General features: G+C 35.5%; 1 non-coding gene across 1 annotated transcript; it reads left to right on the plus strand.

Annotated features, from left to right (window-relative positions):
• The first annotated feature begins 8,572 nt into the window (after positions 1-8,572).
• LOC138811295 (U1 spliceosomal RNA) lies at positions 8,573-8,736 on the plus strand. Its single transcript, XR_011367350.1, has one exon. It is a non-coding gene; the product is annotated as a U1 spliceosomal RNA (small nuclear RNA).
• The last annotated feature ends 2,005 nt before the right edge of the window (positions 8,737-10,741 follow it).

The following is a 10,741-nucleotide window of genomic DNA, read 5'->3' on the forward strand; positions in this document are numbered from 1 at the left end:
ATTCTTGGTTAAAGGCATCCTAGATGGTAATCTCCAAACTCTGATGACATATTTCACTCTTGGTTTTGACATCCTTTTGCCTTCTTCTCCAATCATTTTTTAAAATTGAACTCATGGCTTGAGATCTGTCTTTGCTTTCTTTTATCCCCCCCCTCAAAGTTAGTGCTTTACCACATGAGTCACAGCTCCTCTTCTAGATGTTTGGTGGTTAATTGGAGACAATTGATCCATTATCCTCAGATCTCACCATCTGAGCAGCTAGGTTTACCCAATGAAGTTATAGACAAAGCCATCACAGTGTCAATACCCTTGAAGATATAACATACATCCTATGAACAAGGACATTCTCAACATCATCTCAGCACAACCACTAAACTCAGAGATTTTAAAAAGCAATACATTACTACTGTCCACATTTCCCTCAAACTACATTATCACATACTGCATCTGACTATTAAGTCTCACTGGTTGCCTAGAACTGCCTACAGCATTTTCTGCTTTCCACAGCAACCACAAATAAAGTATAAAGTGTATCCTTGACCCCCTAAAAGATATCTTGTCTTTCTGTAGTAAAATTCCAATCCATACTGGGTCTGAGGCTATATAATTGATCGGCCATCACTACAGTTAATTTCACCTTTTCTTGACTTTCATGTTAACAGAATTATACAGTAATATGTCATTATTGTGACTGGATTCTTCTAATCAGCTTTTTTTGAGATATAATTTTATTGTCATTAATATTTAGGTTTGATGTGGCATGCTCGACTATAGATTTTTTTCCCTTTATCTAATTTCTGGTTCTATGCACTCAAACAAGCACCATACTAGAGCAACTGCACACACACTTGCACACACACACACAAATGATATATGTATAACACATACTAATATATAGTATGTTAGTATATAATATATTATATATAATGTATTATACAATATATCCTATAATGTATATATAGTATATACTATATGCAATACATATGTATATTATATATGCATTATATAATATACTATATTATATATACTATAGTATATATGAAACATTATGTACACTATTATATATTGTATATCATATAACAGTGCATATTACATAATTATGTATTACATATAATATATTACATGTAATATAATATACAACTTATACAATATAATATATAATGAGTAATATATAATATAATAGGAATTACATAATATATATATAAAATTTATATTATGTATTATATATGGTTCATAGCATAGAAAACATATTGTATATGGTTTATATAATATATTATGCTTTATATTATATACAATATATTGTATATTATAAATCATATTATATATTATACAATTATGCATTTTATATATAGTATACACTCTATAGTACATATATAGTATACACAATATGATATATTTCACATAATACATAATATAATATATACACTATACACTATATTATATATCATATGTATCATAATATACATAATAATACATATAATTTATAATATATACAACTATAAAATATAATATATATTACAATATGTAACATATATAATATACATACATATACAATAGTGTTAAAATGACTTGTACTGGTGGCTCACACCTGTAGTCATAGCTACCCAGGAGGCTTAGATCTAAGGATTGTGGTTCAAAGCCAGCTTTGGGAGGGAAGTCCATGAGATTCTTATTTCCAATTAACCACTAAAAAATTGGAAGTGAAGCTGTGGCTCAAAGAGGTACAGTGCTTGCATTACAAAATGTGTTTAGGAGCAGTACAAGGCCCAGAGTTCAAGTCCAACAACCAAAGGGAGGACTAACATCTCACAGTCTTTCCTGCCTGGGCTAGTTTCAAATTGTAATCTTTTGTTCTCAGACTCCTGAGTAATTAGTTTTACTAGATTGAGCCTCCAATTCTGGATTCTGGTTGTTTTTTTATATTCTAATTATCTCCTGTTATTTATGGCTATATTCAGTTTAGCTAACAGTGTTTTGCAGTCAGAAATGAGTTTTTTTTTTACCTTTTTTTCAAGTCCAAATAGTATCACAACCAACAGTAGCAGCAGTCATTTCCAGCTAGCTTCTCTATTCTTAGTTCTGTTGGCTCTTTGATGATGTCTTTCCTTTCCAGTTTAACAAAGTATCTCTGATCCTTTCATTTCCCAAAATATTCCTGGACCTTTTCAGTGAAGAATGATACATAGCAATCAACCTCTGGGTGATAGGCAGTGTTTTCATACAGCCCTGCCTCACTTTCTGGGGTCCTGCATGAACATTTCTTGAATTGCTCTGCTCAACTCAACTATTAATGACAAGAGAAAGAGTATCAACACACATTTTAGTGGCTCCACGCTTTAGTGCACTCAAGCAGGCCTGGAATGATCTTGCCTGGACATCAGCCATTTGTACATGCACAAGTCATCTATTCCTAAGTAGCCCACTTATCTTGATAGTATATATTTCAATGTCCTTAACAATAGCTATATATTTTGTTGTTTTCTATTCTTCAAAAGTTTTTATTTTCCAGAATCACCTGTGGCTAATATTTTATTATTCCCCAAGACTTTGTGGACCTTTTCTTGCTGGATTCTTTAGCCTACTTCATACATGCCAAGCTTATTCAACTATCATTTATGTATATGAAAAACTTGCAAATACCTATTTCCAATCAAAACTCCTTGTATACACTTCTGATCCTTAAAATCTTGTTAAACAGGAATTATCTCCTTATATTAAGATATTAGTATATAAGTAAAATTAGGAAAATAAAGGAATATCATCAATAAATATAACTTACTATTGCTATAGTAATGTTAACCATTAATTAATACAGTGTAGATCCTTTTAATTTATTACAGCGCTGAAGGGAATTGAAATTAACTTTTTGTGTGCCACTTGAGCTCAGGAATTTGCTTCTAATTCTACCTTTGCCCTCAAGGCTGGTGCTCTACTACTTGTCACAGCTCCACTTTCCCATTCATTTAGGGGATTAATTAGAAATATGTGTCTCACAGACTTTCCTCCCTGGGCTGGATTAGAAACTTGACGCTCAATCTCAGTCTCTGAGGCAACCAGTAATATAGGCATGAATCATTAATGCCTAGGTTTTATGAGAGTGAAAGGTACTGATTTGAATCCCAGTACACAAAAACAAAAACAAAAAGATGGCATTAAGTACACTGAGAGAAAATTAAATCAAACAAAATTATATGTGGGTTTCTGGGTGAAGGAAATCTGAGAATTATTATCACTATTATCTTTTCTGAATTTTTAAAATCAGAAATTAGGGTTGAAGGCATGGCTCAGTTGGTAGAACTAGATAGTGAGCAAAAGGCAGTCAGATACTGAATTGAATTGTTTCTTAAGTGTAAAATGCCTCCAGGAGACTCCTGTAGGAGTTTATGGTTCAATGTGATGACTGCTGTTGAGGAAAAACTGAAAATGCTCAGACAGATTGAAAATTTTAGATTTACGTGATGACCATATACATAGCAGATCATAGCATCTGTAATTCGATACTACATGAAGTGGACTGCATTAATGACGTAAAAACTGTTGTACACATTAATACTCCTCATAAAAATATCTTGCTTCACATTCTTTCTCTGGATAGTTGATTCATTTTTCCACCAAATGCTACTAAGTATATACAGTCTTTCAACAACTCCAAAAAAGTTACTTTATCACTTAAATTTAGAATATTGTTATTTTTTGTCTATTTTAGAGAATCAAAATAACTTTTATTTTGTTCTTTTAGTATTTATTTTGTTGAGACATATTTTCACAAAAAAAGATGGGAAAACCCTTAGCAGATCACATGATCTAAATACAGGTAACATAGTTGGGCACAAGTGGGTCATTCCTATAATACTAAAGAGGCTAGGATCTGAGAATTGTGAGTGACCTTAGCTCTAACTAACCTTAGCTCTACCTAATAACCAACAAAGATGAAAGTAGAGCTATGGCAAGTGGTAGAGCACTAGCTTAAATTAAAAACAAAGGAAAACAAACAAAAAGAGGACTGGCACACGCAAGAAAATCTAAGTGACAAAATAGAGAGTTTCTGGGCATCACATCAACTTCCTAATGGGATGTGCACATGGGAATTTAAAATATTTTTGTTTTTAAAATAGATTAAAAATTTTAATCACAATGAAGAATTTTCATATGGTCAAACAAGTACTAAATCAGGGAATGAGTATAGCTCACTTTATGTTGTCATGGGCAGAAATACTTTGCGTTTGGGTTTGAAAACCCTATTACAGTTTCTTTTTGCCATGGCATCATTTTGGTTCAAGGTAAAATACTTGGCCTAAGGAACATTTATGGTTAGGATATGAAATCTCTTCATAAATCACTGCAATTGAGGACTGATTCCTATTGTGTGTAAATTCTTCATGCATGTCACTCAATGATAAAGTCCCATAAGATTGCACCTTCATTCACTCATACACTTTCAACAAAACATAAGCTGTCTACCTAGAATGATGGATACCTTTAGTGTGGAATGTAGCTTGCAAGGGAACAGAGGAATTGTAGGGGAGACTTCAGACCACAGCAACTCACTTTGGCTGAATTGGTGTCCTTGATGAGAATGTTGATGCCAAAGGCTTCACCACTAAGCTTTTCAAAGGAGATGCTGTAGGACAATCCCTTCCCCTCCATAGCTATATGAAGTGAAGCAAGTTCTGTCTCCTCCTATTCCTATGGCAGAAAGAAAGCTCATCAGTTTTCAATAACTTAAGGATTTGTTTTCAGAGTATGACTATCAGACTAGAAGAATCAAAAAACAATTTGAAGTATTCCAATACACTGGAATAAACTATTCTTTCCATCCTATACACAGTTATAGGGAGATTAAAAGAGATATACTTAATTGTATGATAATTTATAAGAAACAACAAAATTACTTTAAACATTTTTCTGGGACATCAAAGTTCTAATCTGAAAAGAGAATGTTCCTAAGGCAAAAAAAGAATTCTAACTCGTAGCACACCCCCACTCCCAACATTATTTTTTGGTCATTCAGCTTTATCAGCAGATACATGAGAGGGTCTAGAATATTAAACAGCTTCAGCATTAAGACAAATAAATCATATCTAATATATTAGATCATAACCTAATCATCACTGCTTTTGGAAAGCCTTTATTTCTCGAGATTCCTATACTTTCCTTCAATGTATCTGTCTAGCATTCTCTTCTTTTTTCTTGTCCTGGTGTCTGAGCTTTTATTCAACGTTAGTGCTCCACCACATGAATCACAGTGTCACTTCCAGATATTTCTGAGATCAATTGGATTGCAGGTGTGAGCCATCGGTGCTCAGGCATTCTCAGAAGTAGGGCTGTGACTCTAAGTAGTAAAGCACTAGCTTTGAGCAAAAGAGCTCAGGGACAGGGTCCAGGGCCTGAGTTATAGCCATATATCCAGTCAGATAAGTTGATGTTAGGCGAAACCTCAAGATAAGGAATCAAATGGTTTTTCTTTCTTGCTATTATTTCTAACATATTTATAAGATGATTTTTTTTGTTGCTTTGTAGGAAGGGAAAAAAATTTGTTTAAATAGGGATACAGGTTGACCCATTGCAACAATGGGATGTCATGTCAAAAACGAAATTTTCAACTTTGGTGCAAGGGAGGGGGGAGTAGATGGGAAGGGATGGTAAGGGGAAACAAAGGAGGAAGGAATAATGCTTGATAAGAAATATACTCATTATCTTGGTCATGTAATTGTAACCCCTCTGTACGGTATTTTCACAATAAAAAAAGTGAAAAAGAAAAATAAGAGAACAAAGAGGTAGAATCTTTAAGACATGATCGTGAGGAGAACTCTGCCCTCATAGACAGATGACCTCATTATGAAAATGATCTTGTTTCAAAACAAATACTGTCTTACTTTCTCATTCTCTCATTCATGCTTTTTTGCCTTTCTACCATCCTTCATGGGGAGACACAGCAAAAAGACCTCAGTTACATATGTAAACACCATGCTCTAGTGCTCTGTTTGACATTTCTTTGCGATGAGAATAACAAAGACAAGGTTGATTTTGAATAGAAGAGAAAAAGAACAGAATGTATTAATCAAAGATCAGGACACTGAACAAAATACCTGTGTACAATGAAAAATATCTGCTCTATCATTGCTTTAGAGGTCAGGGGAGTTTATAGATAAATAGTTTCTCCTAGATACTCTAATTTATCACTTGCTACTACTGCTTTCATGGATCTCTGGGTACACAGCACACCACGAGTGCAGTGACTGACTTAGAACTTTTCTAACACCTACTTTTAATTCATTAGGATTACAGTGAAAGAAAATCCCCACATATTTGTTTAAAAAAATGGTGCATAGCCTTACCTAATGACATGGGAGGCAGTGGTGGACCCCAGAATAATGTGTACACAGTCTTCTTATGATATACCCTGGAAACCTGTGGAAGTGGAAGATGGTGCAGAACAAAGAGGGAGATTTAAATGATAAAAAGAAATAGTGGAAAATAGACAATATTTTACAAAATAAGTTTATTACAAACTCAGTTATTCATAGAAAAAAGTCACTTAAGAACCTTCTTTAGTTCATTGCAAAAAAGCACTTAATATATGAGGTAAGATGAAATATACAAAAACTAGCACTAAATATACATTACCTAGAAAACATTGTCAGTTCTCATTCATCTGGCCAGTGTGGGATTTCTTTTATTTATTTATTTATTTATTTATTTTTGTCAGTCGAGGGACTAGGACTCTGTCTGACTTGAGCTCTTCAGATCAAGGTTAGTGCTCTACTACTTGAGCCACAGTACCATTTCTAGTTTTCTTAGTGGTTTATTGGAGATAAAAGTCCCATGAATTTTCCTGCCTGTGCTAGCTTTTAACTGCAATCCTCGGATATCATCCTCCTGAGGAGCTAGGATTACAGACGTGAGCCACTACCTCCTGGTTTAAGATTATTTTTCTTATCTGTCCCTGGAAGCAGCCATTTCAAAATTGTCTAACACTGCTGTAGCATTCTTGAAGTATAAATATTATGACAAGTAGAAATCAAAGAAGCTAATTGTACCTGTCAAGACAGTCAGTGACAATTATTTCAAGTTATTGCTTGGACATATATCATCACTATTCAAATGTGTTCTTAATTTGACAAGATTTGAGTACAGACCGATTTTCCAAGCTGACTTTTCTAGTGATGTGTGTCAGTAAGGCATGCTTTAGACAAAATCACTATACTGTATGGATTAAAATACAAAGTATCTTGTAAGTTTGGCTTTAGAACTCTAAGTCATTGACTGAACTAGCTCTGTCATTATTTTTATGATTCATAGGAATCATTCTAGACAATGAATCAGATTTTCTCCAGATAAGACACAGAATAAAGTATAACACTTGGGTACCGAAAAACAAAGTAATATCATTTTCACAATTACTTAACATTATTAGTGTTAGTCCTGAAAATTCAACTCATAAAATGTTAGTAATAGAACTACTTAGCAATTTTGTGATGATACAGAGATATTTAAACCTATATAGTTTTAAGTTGTTTACCACTCTGGGAAGTTTCCCATACTTGTTCTTTTTTAAATTAAAAGAAGATACTTGAAAACTTAAAAAAAAAAAAAGTAAGGTGGATGCCAATGTCTCATCCTGTAATCATAAGCTGATAAGATCATGGTTGGAATCCAGTCGAAGAGGGAAAGCCAATGAGACCTTATCTCTAAATAACCACCAAAAAGACAGAACCGGACCTGTGGTTGAAGTGGCAGAGCACTAGGCTTGAGCACAAAAGGTCAGAGATAGTGTCCAGGGCCAAAGTTCAAGCCCTGAAAAAATATCCCCTCACCAAACACAAAATCATATCCAGTGCTGGGATTCAGCTTAGCAGCTTACCATGCATGAATTTTGCTCCCTAAAACAAGGAAAGGGAGGGATTGGGTGAGGGAAGAGAGAGGGAGGGAGAAAAGGAGAGGGAGACATAACTGCATATAGAAAAGTGGGTACCTCTGCATAATAAATGATATTCACTAGGGTACATGGTCACGCAAACATTTTCTGTAAAGGAAGAGTGTAACTACCTCCATGCCTTGGGAGCTACATGATATGCCGTAAGTATTCCATTCTTCTATGGCAGTGTCACAGGGGACACAGATATAATGAATTCATTAAAACTTTACTAACATTCACTGAAACTTGAATTCTATTTTTATTTGAAATATGGCTAGTGTAACTGTGTGTCTGAATTTTTAATTTTATGTAATTTTGCTTACTGTAGGTATTGTCACTTACAGCTTTGTGGCTGGCTAATCAGCTGAGTAGAACAAGTTTGGCCTCTGATGAAGTCTTAGAGAACCTCTAGTGTAATCCAGGAATACAAGCCATGTAAGTCACTCAGCTTTTTGGTAGTCACAGTAAGAAACATTAAAATAAGAAAATAAAAACTAAAATTAAAAACACCAAAGGAGCTTTAATCAAAATTCAGCAAAATTTATCTAGTATTTAAAGCTTAATCCTCAGATTTCAGCATTCTGAGTAGCTAGTATTACAAATGTGAACTACTCTCATGTGTTTGTTAGTTTTTAAAATACCAAGTCAGCATTGTTACTTACCTGGCAGGGGAGATGCCATGATCATGAAGATGGTTTTCCCAGGGAAATATTTATCTATCACATTCCAGATGTGATGACTCCTGTGATTTCCTCAAATGTGAGAAATTCGACTGCATAATTTGTGGTAGTGGAGGACTGTGTTAGTGTTCTACCCTGGATAACTAACTAGATAGATAGATAGATAGATAGATAGATAGATAGATAGATAGATAGATAGATAGATAGATAGAGAGAGAGAGAGATAGATAGATAGATAGATAGATAGATAGATAGATAGATAGATAGATAGATAGATAGATGATAGATAGATAGATAGATAGATAGATAGATAGATAGATAGATAGATAGATAGATAGATAGCATTGTATTTTATATTGGCCTCATCTCCTTTCCTGCACTCAGCAGTCACTTGGTCCTAAGGACTACTGTAAAGGATGAGGTACTTCTAGGCCTACGTTGTAGTTGCTAGGAACTACAAGGAGTAGATAAATCAGCTAGAACTCACCATGAGAAAATAAATGAGGAAGTTGGGTGCAGGTGGCTTACACATGTAATCCTAACTACTCAAGAGGCTGAGATCTGAGGATTGCAGTTCAAAGCCAGCCCAGGTAGGAAAGCTCATGAGATTCTTATCCTAAGTTAACCACCAGAAAACCAGAAGTGTGCTCTGGCTCAAGTGGTAGAGCACTTCATTTGTCCTGAAGAGGTCAGGGACAGCACCTAGAGTTCAAGTCCCATGACTTACAAAAAATAAAAAGAAAGAAAGCAAATGGGTGACCAGAGCCAATGGCTCATACCTGTAATTCTAGCTAGTCAGAAGGCTGAGATCTGAGGATCAAGGTTCAACACGAGCCTGGGCAGGAAAATCTATGAGATTCTTATTCCCAATTAACTACTGAAAACCATAAGGGACAATGTAACTCAAAGCGGTAGAGCACTAGACTTGAGCACAAAAGACCAGGGACAGGATCCAGGTCCTGAGTTCAAGCCCACAACCCACAAAAAAAAAGAAGAAGAAAGAAGAAAAAGGAATGAGAAGACACCTTAATGAAATAGCTAGGCAAGTTCAATATACAGAATAACTCCTCCCTTCCTTCTTTTCTTCCTTCTATTCCTTCACATCCTTTGCCCTTCTATCCTAGAATTTAAACTCAGAGTCCCATGATTTTAGGTAGATACTCTACCTGATGAACCATACACCTGCTGTTTTTTTTTTTGCTTTAGTCATTTTTTTCTTTTTTTTAGTGGGGGATGGGGAGGTCCAGTTATGGGGCCTGAACTCTGGGTCTGGGCGCTGTGCCTCCGTTCTTCAGCTCAAGGCTAGCGCTCTACCACTTGAGCCTCAGCGCCACTTCCAGCTCTTTTCTTTTTGCTTATGTGGTGCTGAGGAATCGAACCCAGGGACTCAGGCATGCAAGGCAAGAGCTCTAACACTGAGCCACCTTCCCAGCCCTCATTTTTCTTCTGTTGGTTATGTGACTTGAATTCTGTGCCTGGGTGTTGTCCCTGAGTTGTTCAGCTCAAGTCGAGGGCTCTGCTGTTTGAGCCACAGTACCACTTCTCATTTTCTAGTGGTTTATTGGAGATAAGAGTCTCATTGTGCTGCCTGGGATGGCTTTGATCTGTGATCTTCAGATCTCACCTCTTGCATAGCTAATTACAGGCATGAGCCACCTGTGCCCGGCTCGGCTTTAGCCATTTTTGTGGTAGGGTTTTAAGTCTATGACCAGGCCAGCATGGACCACAATCTTTCTTTTTACCTTTTCTGAGTATATGAAATAAGAAATAAAATACATTGGGTTCAAATATTCATTGAGATCCAATATTTTGAATGTTTCCAGGGCTAACATCAAATCATAATCCTCCCTGTATCAGCCAAGACCCAGCAGATAGCATTAAAAGTGTGAGGTCCCAAACCTGGCTCAAATTTCTGATGACTAAAACATCTGAAGAAAATTTTTTATTGTGAAAATATTGTACAGAGGGGTTACAATTACATGGGCAAGATAGTGAGTACATTTCTTATCGAGCATTGTAGCCTCCTACTTTGTTTACCCTTCCCATCACTTCCCATCCTCCCCCCCTCCCTTATATAATCCTCCCACCCCCAGTTGTAAAGTTAGTTTTTGACATGACAAATTGTACTTCTCATTGTTGCAAC

Source organism: Dipodomys merriami, unplaced genomic scaffold, assembly GCF_024711535.1.
Source record: "Dipodomys merriami isolate MVZ:Mamm:240054 unplaced genomic scaffold, mDipMer1.0.p SCAF_1056, whole genome shotgun sequence".
Taxonomy (NCBI): domain Eukaryota; kingdom Metazoa; phylum Chordata; class Mammalia; order Rodentia; family Heteromyidae; genus Dipodomys; species Dipodomys merriami.